The sequence below is a fragment of the Schistocerca americana genome, chromosome 2 (genome assembly GCF_021461395.2).
Source record: "Schistocerca americana isolate TAMUIC-IGC-003095 chromosome 2, iqSchAmer2.1, whole genome shotgun sequence".
In the NCBI taxonomy this organism is placed as follows: Eukaryota; Metazoa; Arthropoda; class Insecta; order Orthoptera; family Acrididae; genus Schistocerca; species Schistocerca americana.
The window spans coordinates 391,920,159-391,944,061 of NC_060120.1; the positions used below are offsets into that span (position 1 = coordinate 391,920,159).

Here is a 23,903-nt window from a genome sequence, read left to right on the forward strand (position 1 = left end):
CTCACTGCAAAATCCTTCTTCATGCAATTTTTAATTTTGCGTCTGTATCTTCATACTTATTGTATTAAGGGTTTTTTGTACATGATCTTATGAGTCACTGGTGTCAAGAACACCAATTAAAAGTTTTTTTTTTTTTTGCGAAATATTATTCTTGCTTTATTACAATACAGAACGATAAACAGCATAGATCTTTAGAACTCTTATCATGTCTCCAATCAGTTACGCTTTAGCCCTCTTGGTCACCAAAGGCCGCCGATTTCACGATTTAACTATAAAAGCATCAGAATACCTGACTGACTTCGTGGCTCCGTCCGCCAAAAACCGGTTTTCTTGCAGCTCGTGCGCACATAGTCATTTCTGTAGCGATAGTTCTTTCCTGCCTGAGTTTAGTCAAGGTGACCGCGAAACGGCTGTTAGGCGGCGAGAAAAATTGCCCAGCATGCACAGCTCAACTATTGATTATGCGTGTCATAAGATGATTATTAATGTTAAATACCTTGTTGCCTTGTGTTGAAGCGCGTCAGAAATTATTGCCAGCCTTAAGTTGGTATTTTTGATTAACAGAACAGTACTTTTGAGTACATTTGTGCCAGTCTACCAAATTTTATTGAAAATATTAGTAAATACTTGTCTAATGATTGAAAATGTAACGTCTTTTTTTATCTCAGTTTTAGGTCATAGTCCAGCTGCGGCTCTTAATTAAAGGCTCTGAGGCGGAGCCGCCCATAAACATATATTAAAATGATCGCATTTCACATATTTCCCACACTGATTTAAATAATACTGGTCTACGTTTTTATAACTGTTGATATGTGATACCAAGCGATGTTTTTGAACGGGTACTAGTCAGTCTTAAGGCTGTGCCTTGAAATGCCGCTTAGCTCTATGTAGCAGCGGTTTGGGTGCGTTTCTTCCTCAGAATACAGCCCTTACGGACGTCCCGAGGGCTCTGGTGTTTCAGCCTAATGCTGTCCTACCAAAGTGGACACAGTTCTCACGCTCCAACGCTTACATCAAAAGGGAATGAACAGAGTTGTTGAAACTTCGGCATTGGATCCCGGTCTGTCTGTTATGCTTCGATTTGTCATTATCGACGTTTTGATAGAGTTATAGACAGTTTTTTTCTGCCATTGGGTTTGCATTCTACCCTTGGAATAAGTTTGCAAATGTCTCGCCAGAGTGCGCTTGACTACGGTAACACAAGTTTCATCACCTGGTGAGAGTTTCACGAATGATTTGAGCAAAAAGCGCGCAAAGTAAAACCCGTGCGCAAAATATATCCCGTTTCTGTAGTTTCTTACTTGCTGACTGCGGGTAACGCATATCTGATTTCTTGCGAATAAGAGCAGCATACCACGAGTTCGAAAACAACACAGTATGAACTCCGTGTGAAATTTATCAGGTGAAATTTCGGAACATGCGGTTAGGATGAAAGTGAAGGAAATTTGTGCGCTCGGACCCGATGTAAACACGAATCAAGAATAAAAACAGGCAATGGTATACACGCAATTTTAACAGAGCAACGTACAAAGTGGAGCTGAGTGGTGCGGCTGCTCGGGTGGCTCATGTCAGCCAATCACAGCAATAGATGCGTGACGTCATGGCAACATCGCTGTTTCGTCAAACGAGCTCATAAACGGCGCGGTTAGAGCGCACAAAGCATCAAACATCCGAAGCTAACATGCACGACATTAAAGATCTCTCCAAAACGCGTCTTGTACTATGAGTTGTTGTGGTAAACTGTTGGGAAATGTGACGTTGGAGGATAAAATAAGCATTTTGGCCGGCCGGAGTGGCCGAGCGGTTCTAGGCGCTACAGTCTGGAGCCGCACGACCTCTCCGGTCGCAGGTTCGAATCCTGCCTGGGGCATGGATGTGTGTGCTGTCCTTAGGTTAGTTAGGTTTAAGTAGTTCTAAGTTCTAGGGGACTGATGACCACAGTAGTTAAGTCCCATAGTGCTCAGAGCCTTTGATAAAATAAGCTACCTATAGATTTTATCGTATAGTTAGCTTTTGATGGCCGGCCGCAGTGACCGAGCGGTTCTAGGCGCGTTCGTCTGGAACCGCGCGACCGCTACGGTCTCAGGTTCGAATCCTGCCTCGGGCATGGATGTGTGTGATGTCCTTAGGTTAGTTAGGTTTAATTAGTTCTAAGTTCTAGGCGACTGATGACCTGAGAAGTTAAGTCGCATAGTGCTCAGAGCCATTTTGAGCCAGTGCTAAGCCCAATGATTTTGTAAACCAGTAATCGATATGTCTCCATTTTCTGTGGACTGAATCCGGCAACACTGTTTCTTCCCTGAGATGTTTAATCGTGTGTGACAACACTCGTTGCCGCGCTGGGATTTCCGGGCCACGCTCTACCAAATGCTGAGTCGGCTTACTGACCTTTTCAGATCCACGACTTATCGAACAAAGTATTATCCCCTGTCCCTCACAGTATCAAAGGCTGCCACTCAGGGCTGTCTAAAGAAATGTGGGAACACCAGGAACACAACACATTACCACGGCTCATAAACTGTTGGAAAATTGTTGGCATTTAACAGATCCCAGTCGTCTCGGAATGAATAAATACTACTCCTATGTGATCTTCAAGGGAATCTTACGCCATCCTTCCAGCAAAACAGTTGCAAGTTCAGATACCGATCATGGATACGGATAGCGATCGGGCAGCGTGCTCTCCAAAGTAGACTGCAAAGGCTGAATAATATTGTGGTATGGTGCCCCTGGTGACCAGGGGAGGTGCGACAATGCATTCTCTTGCGCACAAAATCAGTCTTGGAGGATGTGAGCTACGTAACCTGGGCCCTTTCGTCATGGAACACAGCATCACGACTGGGGAAAAACATTGTACCACGGGATGGCCCTGATAAGCGAAAATCGTCACATAATGCTTGGCCGTAATGCGGCATTGCAGAGTAACTACGGGACCCGTGGAATGCTACGATACGACTGCCCATATCATCATCGAATCCCAGCCATGTTTCACTCTTGGGATGTAAACTCGGCCAGAAGTTAGTAACAGTGGGAAACAGGACTCATCCGACCAAATGACTTTCTTCCATTGCTCCATAGTTCATTTTTTATGCCTTCGGCACTAAGCTTTCCTGTTACGGGCATTTGCATCACTGATAATGGTTTTGAAATTTCAGCTCGCCTTGCAATCCCCTGTTTGCGTAGCTCCTGTTCTGTTGCTGACAGAGTTCGCGAGTGCGACATTCCCTGTTGACCAGGTGTGTCGTGTATGAGGATGGGGAGAACAGAGAAAGGAAACGTGATAACTGGAGAGAAAATTGCTGCTGAAGAAAGGTTAGGAGTAAATGAAATTTCTGCCGACACGAAGCTCGTTTCAGTGATACTTACAAAGGAACCTCCCCATCGCACCCCCCTCAGATTTAGTTGTAAGTTGGCACAGTCGATAGACCTTGAAAAACTGAACAGAGATCAATCGAGAAAACAGGAAGAAGTTGTGTGGAACTATGAAAAAATAAGAAAAATATACAAACTGAGTAGTCCATACGCAATATAGGCAACATCAAGGATTGTGTGAGCTCAGGAGCGCCGTGGTCCCGTGGTTAGCGTGAGCAGCTGCGGAACGAGAGGTCCTTGGTTCAAGTCTTCCCCCGAGTGAGAAGTTTACTTTCTTTATTTTCGCGATGTTATGATCTGTCCGTTCGTTCATTGACGTCTCTGTTCAGTGTAATAAGTTTAGTGTCTGTGTTTTGCGACCGCACCGCAAAACCGTGCGATTAGTAGACGAAAGGACGTGCCTTTCCAATGGGAACCGAAAACATTTGATCTCAAGGTCATAGGTCAACCGATTCCTCAACAGGAAAACACGTCTGATATATTCTGTACGACACTGGTGATGGCGTATGCGGCACATGACAGGAATATGTTGTCAACCCACCTAACTTGTACACTTGGCTAATGGGTAAAAAGATTCTTCTACCCTGCCCGATTTAGGTTTTCTTGTGGATCTGATAATCACTCCCAAAAAAGTGATGAAAACATAAATGTTTGTCACATAAACTGCAACAAATGAATGCAACAGTTTCACAGTCGCACAGTTTTCCCTGTGCTCAGTCAAAACGTATGTTTTTAACGTTTTCAAATTTTTCCGTGTGTAGACCGTCAAATCCAGCATATGTCCAAGCAAATCTGAACATGTCCTGGAATTTTGGAGAGCGAAGTTGATTATATAAAAAATTAAAGTTTTCACACCAAGGACCTCTCATTCCGCAGCTGCTCACGCTAACCACGGGACCACGGCGCTCCTGAGCTCACACTATCCTTGATGTTGCCTATATTGAGCATGGACTACTCAGTTCGTATATTTTGCTTATTTTTTCCATAGTTCCACACAACTTCTTCCTGTTTTCTCGATTGATCTCTGTTCAGTTTTTCAAGGCCTATCGACTGTGCCAACTTACAACTAAATCTGAGGGGGGTGCGATGGGGAGGTTCCTTTGTAAGTATCACTGAAATGCGCTTCGTGTCGGCAGAAATTTCATTTACTCCTAACCTTTCTTCAGCAGCAATTTTCTCTCCAGTTATCATGTTTCCTTTCTCTGTTCTCCCTATCCTCATACACGACACACCTGGTCAAGGGCTGTGCCGCCTGTCCCCGGCCCGCTTCAGTGATTGGCGTGCGACCCTAGACTGCAGGGGAGCAGAATCTAGATGGGCGGCGGGCCGGAAATTCCTCGTTTCACGCAGGTTGCGTGCGGCGCACGCCGGACCGGGGGGCGACTGCAGCCTGACCCGCGGCGCCGCGGGACGCCTAATTGTGTTTACTAATTGCGTCCGTTAGCGCCTGTTAAGACGCGCTATCGTTCTGAATCTGGGCCGCCGGTTAAGATTATCTGCCACCGCTCTCCGCGGCCGTGTTCCAGATTAATTAACCGAGCCAAATTACATCACTGCTTTCGACGGGCTCCTAAATAGCTGGCGGCGTCTTCCGTAAACAACTTTCTTACCGCCTTCGTCTTAACGAAGGGAGGATACTTTCACTCAGCTATTCGACAGTGTTGACAGCCTATGAGAGTTAATTGGGTCGCCCTCCATTCGGCTTGACCTGTAAAAAATTACGTTGGTGCATAACATCTTTTTCCTTAATTTAATGAACACAACAAACAAATATAACAGAGACTTCGTCATCAATTGTATATTCTCCTTTTTGAGGCTAAGAACACGTGTAGCCATGCTCCGAGCGCATTTTCATCAAATGGGTCAAATGGCTCTCAGCACTATGAGACCTAACATCTGAGATCATCAGTCCCCTATGCTTACAAGGGAACCTCCCCATCGCACCCCCCTCAGATTTAGTTATAAGTTGGCACAGTGGATAGGCCTTGAAAAACTGAACACAGATCAATTGAGAAAACAGGAAGAAGTTGTGTGGAACTGTGAAAAAATAAGCAAAATATACAAACTGAGTAGGTCACGTGAAGATATGCAACATCAAGGAGACTTGGACTGCAGGAGCGCGGTGGTCTCGTGGTAACGTGAGCAGATGTGGAACGAAAGGTCCTTGGTTCAAATCTTCCATCGAGTGACAAATTTAATTTTTTATTTTCAGTTTATGTGACAAACTCTTATGTTTTCACCACTTTTTTGGGAGTGATTATCACATCCACAAGAAAACCTAAATCGGGAAAGGTAGAAAAATCTTTTTACCCATTCGCCAAGTGTGCAAGTTAGGTGGGTCGACAACACATTCCTGTCATGTGACGCACATGCCGTCACCAGTGTCGTATAGAATATATCAGACGTGTTTTCCTGTGGAGGAATCGGTTGACCTATGACCTTGCGATCAAATGTTTTCGGTTCCCATTGGAGAGGCACGTCCTTTCGTCTACTAATCACACGGTTTTGCGATGCGGTCGCAAAACACAGACACTAAACTTATTACAGTGAACAGAGACGTCAATGAACGAACGGACAGATAATAACTATGCAAAAATAAAGAAAGTAAAATTTTCACTCGAGGGAAGACTTGAACCACGGACCTCTCGTTCTACACCTGCTCACGCTACCACGAGACCACGGCGCTCTTGACCTCACATGGTCCATGATGTTGCCTATGTGACCCATGGACTACCCAGTTTGTATATTTTGGTTATTTTTTTCACAGATCCACACAACTTCTTCCTGTTTTCTCAATTGATATGTGTTCAGTTTATCAAGGCCTATCCACTGTGCCAACTTATAACTAAATCTGAGCGGGGTGCGATGGGGAGGTTCCCTTGTTAGAACTACGTAAACCTATCTAACCTAAGGACATCACACACATCCATGCCCGAGGCAGGATTCGAACCTGCCACCGTAGCAGCCGCGTGGCTCCGGACTGAAGCGCCTAGAACCGCTCGGCCACAACGGCCGGATGCATTTTCATCCCGAAAGGAAGTTCTTTGAAGGTTGTTCGATAAAGAGCGGGTAAGTTGAAAATTCGAGGGCGCAAGACCAGGTGAATAAGGCGGGTGCGAAATGGCTTGTCGACCCAACTTCTGTATAGCGTTTTCTGTCAGTCAACAAAATACGGGCGGGCGTGATCGTGGAGTAGCATCACTTCATGCAGTCTTCCTGGTCGTTGTTCTGGGACTGTGTCTGCAAGACGTTTCAGCTGTTGACAGTAAATGTCAGCAGTGATGTTTGCATCTCGGCGAAGCAATTCGTACTGCAGCACACTCTCGCTTTGCCTCCAGATGCATACAAGTAACATTATCTTTTGTGGACCTGCGCATGTCTTTGTACGGGGAGCTGATGCTTTTTCGACGAACAAGCAGAGACGCACATATGGTCACCCGCTGATTTTTGTGATTTTGGCGTAAAGCATGCGGTGCCAATGCACCCGATTTGTGAACCTTCTCCATTACATGGAAATGCCGCAAGGCGGTGGAATGGTCACCGGTCATCACATTCGCCACTTCTCGAGTACACTGATGTGGGTCATTGCGCATAAATGCATTTAAACGGTCTTCATCTAACCCCGAAGGTTTTCCTGAATTTGGAGAGTCAGTAATGTCAAAACGATCCTCCTTAAAACGAGAAAACCATTTTCTTGCCGTGCTCAGCCCAAAGGCGTTATCCTCATAAACGTCACATTCTGGCTCCCTCCGCTGATCACCCCTCTGTACAACTCAAACAAAAGAATATATCACAAATGTTTCAGTTTCTCCAGCCAACGGCCTTGCAGCAGTGGTAACACCGGTTCCCGTCAGATCACCAAAGTTAAGCGCTGTCGGGCTGGGCTAGCACTTGGATGGGTGACCATCCGGTCTGCCGAGCGCTGTTGGCCAGCGGGGTGCCCTCAGCCCTTTTGAGGCAAACTGAAGAGCTACTTGATTGACAAGTAGCGGCTCCGGTCTCGTAAACTGACATACGGCCGGGAGAGCGCTGTGCTGACCACATGACCCTCCATATCCGCATTGAGTGACGCCTGTGGGCTGAGGATGACGCGGAGGCCAGTCGGTACCGTTGGGCCTTCATGGCCTGTTCGGGAGGAGTTTAGTAGTTTAGTTCAGTTTCTCCACCTGGCACTCCGTTTTCTAACGTCCACAGCTTCACTCATTATCTCCAGACGACAAAATGACAATATGTAAACTCAAATAATAACAGTGAACTACAAATAAAAAATGGCAATAGATAATTGAACCCATAGCAACCAAAATACTAACATCCAGAACAAAAACGCTACGAACTTATGCACCAATCCAACAGTACGTGTTTGTGTTCGTTACTCGAAGCCTCCGCTTGTGAATACCTTTCTGCCAAAAAGTTAAAACAGGTGCATAATTACGAGTCGCGGTGTGTGCTTCGAGCACTGTTGAAGATTTCACGATTTATTTGATATGCGTCCTATTGCCGCCTAGAAATTTCGGAGAAGAATCGGGGGTCTAAATAGTGAAGTATTTCGACTTTGATACACCCATGAACACGTAAGGACAATGTCCAGATGGACTGGATAGCGTGTAACACAATCAACTGAAACAGATTTGTCTGCTGCGCCAATTTAATGCGGCAAAAACTCGTACGACAGAAGCAACGTATAGGCATCAGGCTTTTCTGCAAATCGCAACAAATGACACTGGAGACGCATGAAACGTTGGTGAAAGTGTGCAGTTCAGAAGCCTTCAGTAGAAAATATGTTTACGGCCCGTTCAACCCATTTGGGAAGAAAACTAAATGGAAGGGAAAGTACTGTTTAACAATCTATCAAAAAGCGCAAGCACGGAATGGACCAGGATGGGGAAAATAATTGGTCAGTGTCCTTTTGAAACGAAGCATAAGGGCATTCGCCTTGGAGGATTTCGGAAACACGGAAACCTAAGAGTGTGCGACCATTCAGGGGTTTCAACTCCAGAATACGGCAGTGTGTGTCAAACAGTGCGCCACATTAATAATCTAAGAGGCGACAAGTAAATTGTGCACATTGCACCACGTCGAATTTCGAGAAGCATAACGACAAAATGTCGAACGCGTGCACAGCTGGGGGTCCAAAACCAGCGACCGTCCCTGACGTAAGGAAATGCTCAAACACATTCTTTTTGCACAAATACTGGAAATACTTTGAAACAACTGCAATTTACTGGAAATATTGAGCGCAATAAAACTTCTGATTTGTGCGGGATCGGCGACTCAAGTTCTGTTAAATTCCCCCAAAATCGTTGAACTTCACTCATGACATTGAAATGCTAAACGAGGTATAGACGGTGTTGTGACGTCATATTTTCCGAAGCCCGCACAGAGCCAAAAGGCAGCAGAATTTGAGTTTAGAATCTGTTTGTGGACCGGCGAAGTTTTGCTTGTACATTATATTCGAAATTAATTGTTGCATTTAATTTTATTTATTTTTAATATTTCTACGTATATTTTTGTTCAGTTTTTATTACCATTATAATCAGTATTGTAACAAGCTGAATAATTTCATATATTTCGTTGTCGTGGTACGTAAACAGAAAAAATATGATTATATGATCTGTTGTTATCAACTTCAGAGCTAGTGGTGCAAGTTGATAGGATCAAAAAATGTTAAAATTATATACTATTTTCATTGTTTGGTAATACCACGCAGCTTAATTTTGGTGCGTCTTGTATACTTGCCCTCAAATTTATCTGCTACTTTAACAGGCATTTGTGTTTGCTTAGCATATTCAAGCTAACTGTTTTGTCGGCATGGAAAGTCGCAGTTAAGGGAAATAAAGATGTTATGATTCGAATAATGTTTTGAAAACAACACAGTGTTTTTCCCCCATTCGATAACTTAACACGTAACGCCGCTACCTAGTTGTAGCAATAACTCTGGTACCCAGTGCTTCATTTCGACGTGTTTCGAATGGATACAGATGCTTGGTCACCTGTGTCACAATATGTAGGTTGTCACCTACACTTCTACAACAGTGGTTCCCTATTTGGATTGATGAGGACCAAGACTGCGCCGTTATCGAAAAAAACGCGAATAATCCAAAATACTTGCGTTTTGTTACAGGAAAATTGTTATTTACTGTATTTAGGAAAAAAAGCTAATTATCACATGTGCAAGCCAAGCTACTTACGCGTTACTTCCCAAGGACTTCATTTACGGAAAATTATGTCCAGTACTTTCTGTTTTTCATTCCTTTTTTTTCCCTCTGAGCCGAAAACAGCGGAATAGTCAAATGAATTTTGTCGTGTATACTCCAGCAATAGATCATCTTACTTAAGTGGCCCGGTGTGCGGGATAACGGCTCCTCGATCGCCTCGCCTCGTCTCTCTTCCTCTACGGGTCGACGCGCAGGTCGCCGAAGTGGCGTCAAATCGAAAGACCTGCACCAGGCGAACGGTCTACGCGGCGGGAGGCCCTAGCCACACGACATTTCCATTTTTTCCTCTACGGGACACACTGTATCCGCGTCACTTGATCTGTCCAGATCTCAGGTCATAGACACATCGCTGTGTAGCCAGCCTCGGAAATTTTTCGTTATTACTCCATCGAACCAGAAATTTGCTTTCTAAAGGTCCCAGTTATAACAGGTTACATTAGACACGGTTTTTTATTTTATTTTTTAAATCTCTGAACTATATGCAGGTAATTCTCAGGCCGGACAATACGAAGCTTGCTGAGCTGTACTGTTCATTGTATCAGTGCATTACCGGTGCACTCTGCACTCGCGGCTGTTGCTGTTTTCCTGTGTTACACGCCGAGACTTGGATGACGCCCTGTTTCGGACGCTTCCGCCGCAGCGGCTGGACTGTGCTCTCCAGGCTACTCAGTTTGTCCAGCTGCGCAGTGATTGCGGCCCCCGCGGCAGGCGTCCCGGGCCTCACTTAATGAAGTTGCCCTGTAAGCGCGCCACCGAGGCAAGGACGACCCCCCCCCCCCTCTTTCCCGCTCCCACTTTCTTTTTTGCCTGTCTTTCCTCATCTCTTTAATCGCCGGCGGCTTTGAGGAGCGGCACGAGTTCGCGGGCGGCAGGAGACAGGCTACTGCCCATCTTTTCTATCCCTTCTAATAGACAACGCTGATCAACTCGTACTTTTTGCATACAGTAGAAACAGGGATGACAGAACTGAAGTGATGGAACGAATAAATCTTAGACTTCACTATATTGCGCATATTCTATTTTATTTGCACAGACTTAGACTTCACAGCCAATTTTTTTATTTTAGGCATATGAAGATAGTAACTGTTCTGAAAGAACAGATACTAACGATGACCATGCAGCTTCTCTAGAAAGAAGTGATAATTCATCGAAACCCTCATCTGCCAGCAGGTGTTGTTGATATACCTCAGTGGTAACAGCTGAAAGTGTGTGCCCCGACCGGGACTCAAACCCGGGATCTCCTGCTTACATGGCAGACGCTCTATCCATCTGAGCCACCGAGGGCACAGAGGATAGCGCGACTGCAGGGGCTTATTATCCCTTGCTAGCTTCCCGTGAGACACACATTCCCAACTGTTCCTAAAGGATATTTGCCCGTTCACTTATCACTCGCGCCAACTAAGGTGACGATTCCCGTAAGGGTTCGGGCAAAGTGTGTGCATTCGCACGGAAGGAGGTCAGTGGCCGGGTAGCCTTTAACTTTATTAAGATAGTAACTGTTGAGGTATATCAAATGGTTCAAATGGCTCTGAGCACTTCTGAGGTCATCAGGTCCCGTAGAACTTAGAACTACTTAAACCTAACTAACCTAAGGACATCACACACATCCATGCCCGAGGCAGAATTCGAACCTGCGACCGTAGCAGTCGCGCGGTTCCAGACTGTAGTGCCTAGAACCGCTCGGCCACTTCGACCGGCTTGAGTTATATCAACAACACCTGTTGACAGCTGAGAGTTTCGATTAATTATCACTTCTTTCTAGAGAAGCTGCATGGTCATTATTGGTATTTGTTCTTTCAACACAGTTACTATCTTCATATAGTTAAAGGCTACCCGGCCATTGACCTTCTTCTGTGCGAATGCACACACTTTGCCCGAACCCTTACGGGAATCGTCACCTTAGTTGGCGCGAGTGATAAGTGAATGGGCAAATATCCTTTAGGAACAGTACGGAATGTAGGTTGTGGACAGTTGGGAATGTGTGTCTCACGGGAAGCGAGCAAGGGATAAGTCCCTGCACTCGCGCTATCCTCTGTGCCCTCGGTGACTCGGATGGATAGTGTGTCTGCCATGTAAACAGGAGATCCCGGGTTCGAGTCCCAGTCGGGGCACACACTTTCAGCTGTCCCGATTGAGGTATATCAACGATACCTGTTGGCAGATGAGGGTTTCTATTAAAGTATTTTAGAATTAGCCTCCTCCACTAGCTCTAAGGTTTATAACTGTTGCCCATTATCCATTCTTCTGAAGACATAGAACTTTGTAATGCGGGCAGCCACAAGAGTTAAATTTCATAATGCATGGAAATAGAATGAACCACAAGACAGCTGTAATTGGAGATTTCTTTATATTCGCAACCGCAAATGATAAACGGGTATTCATTGGACAATATATATTATACTAGAACTGACCTGTGATTACATTTTCACGCAATTGGGGTGCATAGATCCTGAGAAATCAGTACCCAGAACAACCACCTCTGGCCGTAATAACGGCCTTGATACACCTAGGCATTGAGTCAAACAGAGCTTGGATGGCGTGTACAGGTACAGCTGCCCATGCAGCTTCAACACGATACCACAGTTCATCAAGAGTAGTCATTGGCGTATTGTGACGAGCCAGTTGCTTGGCGGCCACCATTGACCAGACGTTTTCAATTGGTAAGAGATCATGAGAATGTGCTGGCTAGGGCAGCAGTCGAGCATTTTCTGTATCCAGAAAGGCTCGTACAGGACCTGCAACACGCGGTCGTGCATTATCCTGCTGAAATGTAGGGTTTCGCAGGGATCGAATGACGGGTAGAGCCACGGGTCGTAACACATCTGAAACGTAACGTCCACTGTTCAAAGTGCTGTCAATGCGAACAAGAGGTGACGGAGACGTGTAACCAATGGTACACCATATCATCACGCCGGGTGATACGCCAGTATGGCGATGACGAATACACGCTTCCATTGTGCGTTCACCGCGATGTCGCCAAACACGGATGCGACCATCATTATGCTGTAAACAGAATCCGGATTCATCCGAAAAAATGACGTTTTGCCATTCGTGCAACCAGGTTCGTCGTTGAGTACACCATCGCAGGCGCTCCTGTCTGTGATGCAGCGTCAAGGGTCTCCGAGCTGATAGTCCACGCTGCTGCAAACGTCGTCGAACTGTTCGTGCAGATGGTTGTTGTCTTGCAAACGTCCACATCTGTTGACTCGGGGATCGAGACGTGGCTGCACGATCCGTTACAGCCATGCGGATAAGATGGCTGTCATCTCGACTGCTAGTGATACGAGGCCGCTGGGATCCAGCACAGCGTTCCGTATTACCCTCCTGAACCCACTGATTCCATATTCTGCTAACAGTCATTGGATCTCGACCAACGCGAGCAGCAATGTCGCGATACGATAAACCGCAATCGCGATAGGCTACAATCCGACCGTTATCAAAGTCGAAAACGTGATGGTACGCATTTCTCCTCCTTGCACGAGGCATCACAACAACGTTTCACCAGGCAACGACGGTCAACTGCTGTTTGTGTATGAGAAATCGGTTGGGAACTTTCCTCATAATCTTGTGTGAATGCTCTGAAAAGCTAACCATTTGCATATCACAGCATTTTCTTCCTATCGGTTAAATTTCGCGTCTGTAGCACGTCATATTCGTGGTGATGCAATTTTAATGGCCAGTAGTGTAGCTGTGGCAGTGTGCACGCAAGAAGGCCGCTGGTGGGGCGATGCGCGCTGCCGATGTACCACGAGACGCGCCACTCTATAATGTCCTTCTGCTGCATTTGAGTGTAGCGCGCGCTTCGCGGTGCGATTAGGACATAATTAGGACGTTTTCCTCATGCAAGGTAGTTGTGGTGGAAGTACTTAGCCACTGTAATGTTCCTTATGGATCGCGTAAAAGAAACAAGACAAGTATTCCGTTAAGAAGCGACGCGGACTATTATTGGAAGAAATAAAGTTCTCCAGAGAACCATAAGCAGAATAAGTAGCTCAGTGTTCCGCTTTGTCCAGTGTCGCCACTTTCCAGGATAGGCACGGCTGGAGAGGCAGAGAGCACATCGGCGTCGCCGCACAGTATTCTCCGCCCCTCTCTGCGGAGAACGCACCACATACCCGCCCCTGTACTTTTACACTGTTCTAGTGCTCTGCTCTTACCGCTTGGAACAGCGAAACTCGAGAAGTGAGGCGACACTGCAGTGACCTGCGAGTGAGTCGCGGCGCGGCTGGAAGGTGGGAGAAGCGGCCTGCCCTGGAAGGAGACCGGCGCACAGCCGTCCTTGTCGCGTTGGCGCAGGTGCGGCGGCGCGGCCAGCCGTGCGTGGGACGGCGCGTGGGATCCGCTATTTATAGGGGGAGGCGCGAAACGCGATAACCGCCGCCCAGCTGTCTCCCCGTGTAAACAGAAACACAGCGCTCGGGGAAGCGGACGGCCACCGCTTTACGAGCCATTAGAACCGGAAGACTGTCCACGGCCGTGCACACTCGCGATATACCGACTGCGTCGTATTACAGTGAGGTGACAAAAGTCACGGCATAGCGATATGCAGATATACAGGTGGAAGTAATATCGCAACACAAACTATTAAAAAAACGCAGTGCATTGGCGGAACTGTCATTTGTACTCAGACGATTCATGTAAAAATATTTCCAACGCGGCGATGGCCGCGCGACGGGAATTAACCTACTTTCAACGCTGGGTGGTAGTTGGAGCAACACGCATGGGACATTCCATTTCGGAAATCGTTTGGGAATTCAATATTCGGAGATCCACTGCGTCAAGAGTGTGCCGAATACCGTATTTCATGCATTCCCTCTCACCGTGGTGGACACAGTCACCGACGGCATTCACTGAACGAACAAGAGCAGCGGCTTTTGCGTCTAGTTGTCAATCCTAACAAACAAACAGCATTGCGTGAAATAACGACAGAAATGAATGTGGGACGTATGACGAAAAAATAGGGCAGCGAAATTGAGCGTTATGGACTACGGCAGCGGACGACCTACGCGAGTGGCCTTCCAAACAGCACATCACGACATTACCTGCAAGTGCCCATCCTTGGCTCGTCACCACATCGGTTGACTCTGAGAAGCTCATCTGCAGAAACCAGAACGGTTTTAGGAAACAGAGGTCATGCGAGACACAGCTGGCCCTCTTTGTGCATGATATACAACAGGCTCTAGATACCGGCTCCCAGGTTGATGCCATATTTCTCGACTTTCGAAAGGCGTTCGACTCAGTTCCGCACTGTCGCTTGCTACAAAAATTGCGCGCTTACGGTCTATCCGATGACATAAGCGGTTGGATAGAAAGTTTTCTAACAGACAGGGAGAAGCATGTCGTCCTGAACGGAGTGACTTCAACAGAAACAGGCGTAACTTCATGTGTGCCCCAGGGCAGCGTAATAGGTCCTCTGCTTTTTACGATTTACATAAACGATCTGGTTGATGGTATTGATAACGGCCTTAGACTGTTTGTCGATGATGCTGTACTCTACAGGAAAGTAGTATCACACGAATGTTGTGAACAAATCAATGAGTATCTGCAGAAAATAAATGCGTGGTGTAATGACTGGCACTTATCTCTCAATATTACTAAATGTAACCTACTGCGTATAACAAGGCGAAAATCCCCATTAATGTACGAGTACAAAATAAATGCCCTATTTGGAAGCGGTAACGTCCGTCAAGTATCTGGGTGTGACTATTCGAAATTATCTCAAATGGAATGATCAGATTACACAAGTAACGGGTAAGGCGAACTGTAGATTGCGGTTTATTGGTAGAATCCTGAAGCGATACAGTCCTTCAACAAAGGAAATAGCTTACAATACGTTAGTTCATCCAGTCTTGGAGTATGGGCTGTATGGGATCCTTACCAGTTGGGTCTGATTCAAGAGATTGAGAAAGTCCAAAGAAGAGCGGCAAGATTCGTGACTGGTACATTTAGCCACCGCGAGAGCGTTACAAATCTCATAGAAAGTTTGAAGTGGGACACACTTGCAGATAGACGGCGCGCTAAACAGAAGGGGCCGCTCACTAAATTCCGAAATCCGATCTTCACCGAGGATGTAGAGCACATATTGTTGCCACCAACTTTCAAATCGCGCAATGATCACCATTCAAAGATAAGGGAAATAAGAGCTCGTATTGAGGCGTTCAGACAGTCGTTTTTCCCTCGCGCGATCTGCGAATGGAACAGAGAGGGGGGGTGAGGGGGGGGGGAGGGGGGGGGGAATATGACTTTGGCGCGAATTGTTCCCTCCGCCACACACCGCTTGGTGGCTAGCGGAGTATATATGTAGATGTAGACGACTGGAAAACCTTGGCGTGGTCAAATTAGTCCCGATTTCAGTTGGTAAGAGTTGATGGTAGGGTTCGAGTTTGGCGCAGACCTTACGAAGCCATGGATCCAAGTTGTCAACAAGGCACCGTGCAAGCTGGTAGTAGCTCCATAACGGTGTGGGCTGTGTGTATATGGAATGTATTGTGTCCTCGGGGCGTTCGAGTACTGGGAGACCGTTTGCAGGCATTCATCGACTTAATGTTCCCAAACAATGATGGAATGTTTATGGCTGACTATGCGATATGTCAACGGGCTACAGTTGTTCGCTATTGGTCTGAAAAGCATTCTGAGCAGTTCGAACGAATGATTTGGGGTTCACAATTATGGACGGCTATAGAGGCAACATGGCTCAATATTCTACGGGGTACTTGCCACAACTTGTTGAGCCCATGCAAAGTCACTGTTATACTGAAGGGAAAATATCGTACCGAATAACTGTAGTAGTACTGTACAGGAGCCCGCAGTACGGACAAGGCCACAATAAATCGCTTCGACATTTGTAGGTGCTATCTTTATGCCATTTTTCAGCCGCTTGTTAGACAGTAATGGACTGGTTCATCGAATAGAACAAAATGCTGATCACTGGTCGCAGTGGAGTGCTGTAGATGGTATATAACTAGTATCAGGGTGTTATGTGAATCCCCAAGGCTGAGCTAAGTCATGGAACTGAAAAGATGTGTATTCTGTGGAATCGGCACTGTAAGATATGGGGACACGGAGACACAATAGAATGACAGAAAGGAGCTATAGTGTGCGGACGTGCCCATGATGACACTACGAATGTTGTTGCCGATTTGTTAGTTTATCGGCGCGTAATGCCCAACTTGTATACAAAGAAAGGCATACCACTGGCAGCTGTGTAAAGCTTCGTAAGAACAATGGTCGTAAAAAGGTGCAATCCGACAGGGTCCAGAGACGAGCGTCACGCCTTTTCAGCGACTGTCAGTTTCAAACCCAAGAGGAGTTTCTGCCGTCAGTGACAGCAGGACAACCTCAACCAGATCCCAGGTGATCATTACGAAGGGAACTGCATGCGAAGGACGTTTGAAGTCGGCTATCTCGCAAAAGGCTATTGCAGTACGTAGAGCTAAACGCTTCCATTGTGCCAAGCAACACGGAACCTGACTACAGGTGTGTAATATCGTCTCACGAGTCGCGATTTTGTCGAATTTCAGGTGATGCGTGGAGTGCAGTGGCGGCTTAGTGTATTTTAACATTCTACGTGACCAAGTTCACCCTTTCTTCTACATCTATAAGCTGCAAAGGTCCCGAGTTGGAGTCTCGGCCCGGCACACAGTTTTAATCTGCCAGGAAGTTTCATAACAGCCCACACTCCGCTGCAGAGTGAGAATCTCATTCTGGATCTATAAGATGAGTTTGCTGTGGACAATGCTGTCTTTCGAGATGGCAACAGGCGTGTTCACAGAGCTGCACGCGTACAATGAAAGAATGTCTGTGACTAGTTGGAACAGTTGGGAGACGTAGAAATCAACATTCCCGCAATTTGGTTTCTCTGCGGGATCTAATAATCACCGTGTGGCTTCGGCTAGCTATGCTATACCTGAAGAAAATTGTGGACTCTACTTCTCACTAAATGATGGTCACTGTGACTACTTTTCGTTTTTAGCCACTGTGATACCTAGGAAGTAAAAGAGACACTGATTTCAAATCGTGTTGCTACTACTGCTCATTTAGTTAGTCTCTCTGTCTATCCGCGCGATGTCAAGTGGGACCATATAATTGATGCCGAGCTCAAAAGCGCTGCCTTTGAGTGCTCTGTAGCCTCCCCGACCGCTCACGCCTGAAGGTGGTGTTCCGTCTCCAATAGCTTCGTGCACGCAGAAGCTTTTTATTGCATAACGCGTTGCTCGCGATCTTAATTCAGTTGATAACACATCGTAATTCAGTTGTTAACATATCGTAGCCACCTACACTAGAGAGACATTCTTAAGGCGCAACACACACTTCACGAAGGAAAATGGCCATAGTGCGCGACGAAGGAAAACGTTTCCATTTAGGCAGTCTCTATCGCAGCCAACAATGGTATAAGTCTTGACTTGACTCCCATCAAATCTTCCACGAGCATTTTGATCTATTGCGTCGACTGATGAAATAAGAAAATTGTTGAAGGCCACGTTACTGCAATTGTTAATACGCTCCATGTCGTAGAAATATAATGAAACTTTTCAGTAAGTTAAGTCTAGGGTAATATAGCGAAATATTTAACTTAAATCCTCGATTTATGTATGTTTTTCAGCACTTCGGTCATTTCCAGCCACCGTCTATATCGGACATTCGGACACACCAAGTCGAACCGTTAGATCGTAGATTCCTCCCCTCTAGCGCTACCAAACAATAACGTTTGCTCGTAGATGTTTGTTTCATGTCGCTGAGAGAAACGAGAGGAGCCTCCCTAAAGAAGTTATTTGGGATCCAGCGTACTGTAGCACACGCACATAAGCATTCATTTTTTTCTGGCTAGTGCCAAGAATGTATCACTGAAGCCGTCGGCAGCACTATTTAAGCTGCACTGGGCACGTTTCACTGTTATCTGAAGAATGCTCTCGGACTGTTTTGCTCTGTTTTCATCTCGTAACTTCTCGAACAGTCAGTTACGACTGCTGTGGGAACACAAATAGATAGAAATAACTTGCCTCAGCTGAAAGCTGTTACTGGCTGGAGTACGCTCTTTGGCTTCGAGGGGTGTACTCTATGGGGTAAAGCGTGCGGCATGCCAGTGTCTTCAATTCCCATTATCTGTATTACAGTTAGTGATAACTGCCAAAGCTAAAGCACCAGTCTAACAGAAGTTACCGTATCCACTAAATACTTGGCTTGGTAACTGTATATGACTGATACGTTTTGAATCCCTATTTCTACCATGGTTCGTGCTCTAACCACAGCGTCCTAATGTCCAACAGTCATTATGATACAGAATTCTCTAGTCTTTTTAACTACTAAAGAAAAACAATTATCGTACTAATGATATACTGCTTCGCCAGAATTGTTAGTACTTACATACATAGATGGACAGATTCATTGGCTTTGCTTATCACCCAATGAATGATCGACTGAGTAAAACGTAGATGAAATTTTGTCATGTCCTTCAGCCGTCATACCAGAAACGGGACTGGCGGATAATTCCCTTATGAATCAATTTGACATTTTTTTCGATAAAGGTAATAGTGCACTAAGCGAATACCATTAAGAAAATTATTTGAGAAACACAAACAGATAAGTAAATGATGACTAGAGCCAATGAAGGAAATGAAAATATTGCACTCCGTTAGCAGTTTCTTCCGGAACACTATTGTTAATAACACCCGTTACATTTTGTGTGTGCGTGCGGGCGTGTGTGTGTGTGTGTGTGTGTGTGTGTGTGTGTGTGTGTGTGTGTGTGTGAAACAGCGATGATTCCATCATCTGGGTCATGAATTATTGCTATCCCACGCATTCACTGTTGAGCTTTATGTTCCCTCTCCATTGACTCATACCGCCTCTGTGGAACCTAATTCAACTGTGTATACAAAAAAGGTAGTCAGTGTCTTGCCTATAAAATAGAAACACTAATTTTGAATTAGCAGCGGCGCAGTTAAAGGCTGGTGGCGAAAGCGTGATTTTAGTCATAAACAGAACGGATTGGGAGGAAGTACTACCAACTAAAGTTTCTGGAATACAAGAGAGGAAAAAAAAACGTCACATGCAACTAGAATCACACGAAGCAAATTGTAGACCAGGAAACGTACTCAACTGGCAAGAATGGAGCCCACTACGAGCAAGAGTTGACGGAATTCGAGAAGGGAGGGTAGGTCTTATCAACCTTGAGTACCCCGATCGGTCAGGAACCGGTGCTCGCAGAATTATCGCTGACGTCAGCCAGAGAAATTGTTGTGCCGGTCAGGTATATAAGGCAACGCACGAGGCCGCACCTACTGATACACTGACCTCGCCTTGCGCATACAGCAGACGTTAAACGCTGTGTCAATTCAGTGGCGTGTCACTCGCCCTTACTACCACGATCGACATATTTTGAGTTCTGTAGGCGTTTAGCGCAGAGAGAACTCTTATCACTTCGTATTTGGAAGGATGGAGCACCGAAAATTAAGTGCTAGCGTTACGAAATGTATGAGGCAGGGATGCAGTCTTTCTGCCCAACTGTTCAGTCTATATATCGAAGAAGCAAAGACGAAAATTGAAGAAAGGTTCAGGAATGAGAGTACAGTTCAGAGTGAAACGATATCAGTGGTTATTTAAGTTGATGACGTTGCTATCCTTGGTGAAAGTGAGTAAGAATTGCAGGAAAACAAGGAAAGACGAAAGCAGTGAGGGGTAGCATAAATGGGAACATCGAATAACGTAACATCAAAATTGGCGACCATGAAGCAGATGAAGTAACGAAATTCTGCCACCTTGTAACCAGATTAGCACACGACGGTCGAAGCAAGGACGACATGAAAAGTAGGCTAGCACAGGCAGAGAGGACATCTCAGGCCAAGAGAATCGAGGTGTTTGAAATAAGGTGCAATAGAAAGATACTGAAAATTATGTGGACTGATAAGATAAGAAATGAGGTGGTGCTCAACAGAATCGGTGAGGGGAAGAACATTTGGAAAACATTGACAAGAATGAGGGACAGGATGATAAGACGTGTTGAGACATCAAGGTATAACTTCTGTGGTACTGGGAGCTGTAGGGGGTAAAATCTGTACAGGAAAACATAGATTGGAATATATCCAACAATTAACTGAGAATGTAGGGTGCAAGTGCTACTCTGTGAAGAAATTACCACAGAAGAGGAATTCATGGCTGGCCGTACCGAACCTACCAGACAACTGATCGAAAAATTAGTGGTGTAACAGAAGAGTAGGGGGCGACTGCTTGTATTTAAATACGATGCAGTGTTTCTTGTGACATACATGCATGTCCGCAGCAACATTGCATCGTACGTCGGAATAATACAGTCACAGCAATATTGTACTCAAAAATGGTTCAAATGGCTCTGAGCACTATGGGACTTAACTGCTAAGGTCGTCAGTCCCCTAAAACTTAGAACTACTTAAACCTAACTAACCTAAGGACATCACACACATCCATGCCCGAGGCAGGATTCGAACCTGCGACCGTAGCGGTCGCGCGGTTCCAGACTGTAGCGCCTAGAACCGCTCGGCCACTCCAGCCGGCTATATTGTACTCGTATTTATCCGCCGACACCGGGCAAGGGACTTAAAATTAAAATTTCTCCACTGTACGGCAATATACCTATGTAATGGCTGTACGAGTACATGTTATAGACAAATGGTTGACGACACGTGAGGGTTTGGGTCTGGCCTAATCGTAATGCGAACGCCTGAAATAAGCGGGAAATCCGGATTGGAGTCCCGGTCTGGCACAAATGTTCATTGTCGTCATTCCATTTATTTATTCTCAGAAACATACAAATTTACAGTAGCCATACACATCAGTAAATATGTATATATTTATATTACATGTGCCCAGTACTTTGCAACCTCCAAGGCGCTTGGAGTGGCTTGCAGGAGATCAATCTTCTTGCAGGATGTAGGGCACAAAAGGCACTGGGAGCATGTCGCTTGTGGTTTGTTCTTGTCCACAATCACAGGGCGTATCTTCTGTTATGAAGCACCATCTCTTCAGGTTGTCTCTGGATCGTCCAACTCCTGATCGTAATCTGTTTAAAGATTTCCATACCAGCCAGCTCTCGTTTTGTCCAGGTGGTAGTTCTTCAGCTTCTGGCGTCTGCAGGTGAGGCGTCGACTTCTTCCATAACTCCAGCCTTGCCTTCTCTGGTGAAATGGTGAGCTTCTCTGATGTTCTCAGGAAGCTCTTTCGCGATCTCAGCCGTTGCTGTGGTGGATTATGTCCGTGCAGTGGATGGGCACTGTCCTCTTCCACTTTCAGTCTCTCCTTGTTGGCAGCCACTGTTCTGCGTACCCACGGTGACGCTATTCCAGCCAGGCAGTAGAGCTTTTCAGTTGGGGTAGGTCTTAAGCAACCTGTGATCAAGCTGCAGGTTTCGTTGAGAGCGATGTCTACTTGTCTGGCATGAGATGACCTGTACCAGACTGGAGAAGCATATTGAGCAGTGGAAAAGCACAGTGCCATTGCAGAACAACGAATAATTTGTGGATGTGATCCCCACTGTGTCCCCGTTATTTTGCTAATTAGGTTGTTTCGAGCGGAGATTTTTATTTTGGTGTTCTTGCAATGAGTTTTGAATGTCAGAGTTCTATCGAGAGTGACTCCCAAGTATTCAGGTGCGTGATGATGCTGGAGTTGGATGCCTGACCATGCAATATGTAGCTCACGATTAGCTTCCCTGTTCCTTAAATGAAAGGCACACACTTGTGTCTTCGAAGGGTTTGGTCTGAGTTGGTTCCGATTGTAGTAGCTTGACAGTGTTCTAAGTGCTGTTGTCAGGTTTCTTTCCACTCTTTCAAAGCATGAGCTCTGCGTAGCAAGGGCTAGGTCATCTGCATACAAGAATCTCCTTGTACCTGGGCTCAGTGGCTGGTCGTTGGTATAATTGTTGAAGAGAAGTGGAGCCAAGACGCTTCCCTCAGGTAGACCATTTTTCTTCGCACTCCAGCGACTGCGTTGTCCTTGAATTTCAACAAAAAACTTGCGGTTTTGGAGGAAGGTGCTGAGTAGTCTAACGAGGTGGGCATTCTTGATCATTTTGTATAATTTTGCATGGAGTAACCGATAATAGACAGTATCATACGCTGCTGTGAGATCCACGAAGACCACGCCCGTTTCTTGACGGGTTTCAAAGCCATCCTCTATAAACTGAGATTCCATTGTACGGATATACTCAATTGGCACAGAAAAGATCTGATATCACATGTTGGATGCACCGCTATACACGCGATTATCACAGAAAAGCTGTGATATCACAAATTGCGTCAAAGGTGGATATCGAAGCGACCAACATAAAGAACAAGGGATGTCAAGTAGACGAGCGTCTTTGAAACGCAATCCCTAAGCTGGAGGTGATTTACTTTAAAGTTTTTATTGGTGACGGGACGCGACGAGTGGTTTGATGGACAACGGTTTGAAGATGACGAGTAACTCGATCCGCCTTTCTCATCCAGTCTATTCAGTTGGGTGGAACGGGCTTATCCAAGGTTTCGAAAACCACACACAAGTGAACGGCGGTTACTTGAAGAAATGAAGTAGGTTTTTACGGATATGAGACCGTGAATACACTTTTGTTTCTAACGAATATAATTGGTTTTTTGATAGTTGAACGGTACTTATTATCTAATATGCCTCGTACGAACGTTCTTCGTCTATACTCCTCAAGCCACCTAATGGTGCGTACCGACGAGTACTTTGTGTATCACTGGCAGTTCTGCCTTTTCCTATTCTAGTGGCGAATGGTTTGCTAGACGAACTATTGTTGGTAAGCTTCCGTGCGAATTCGAATCTCTCTAATTTTACGTTCATGGTCTTTTGGCGAGATTTACTTGGGAAGAAGCAATACAATTGGTCGACTCCTCTAGGAATGAAATGAAAACCGTGACGCAGAACGCATCTCTTGCAGCATCTGCCACCTGAATTGGCTGATCATCTGCGTAACGCTTGTGCGCCTACTATGAACCTGTAACGAACCCCCTGCTCTTCTCTATTTTCTGTATCAGTCATATTTTGTACGGGTCCCAGACTAACGAGCAGTATTAAGGTATTGGTCGAACGATGTTTTTTGTGTCACCTTTGTGCACTTGCTAGGTAATTTGAATGTCAGCCCTGTATCTACTGTATATGCGATTAGTTTTCTGTGGTCGTTTCACTTTAAATCGCTCGGTACGCATGCAGTAATGGGTCTTTTTGCCTATTTGTGGGCAATGTATTAGATACATTGGTTTTATAAATTAAAGCAAAAAACCTCTGTTTCCCGTTCCGGTGTCTAATTCACGATATTATCATACAAACTGTCAACCAGAGGTCCGTACGATC

The 23,903-nt window shown here is 45.7% G+C and overlaps 1 protein-coding gene, 1 non-coding gene and 1 pseudogene across 2 annotated transcripts in view; 2 read left to right on the forward strand and 1 right to left on the reverse strand.

Moving 5' to 3' along the window:
* The window catches only part of LOC124594047, a 642,515-nt gene that overhangs the window by 362,576 nt on the left and 256,036 nt on the right, over positions 1-23,903 (forward strand). The gene's annotated exons all lie outside the window — the stretch shown is intronic.
* On the forward strand, positions 7,183-7,300 carry LOC124597658 (annotated as a pseudogene).
* On the reverse strand, positions 10,795-10,869 carry Trnat-ugu. The gene has a single exon. It is a non-coding gene; the product is annotated as a tRNA-Thr (tRNA).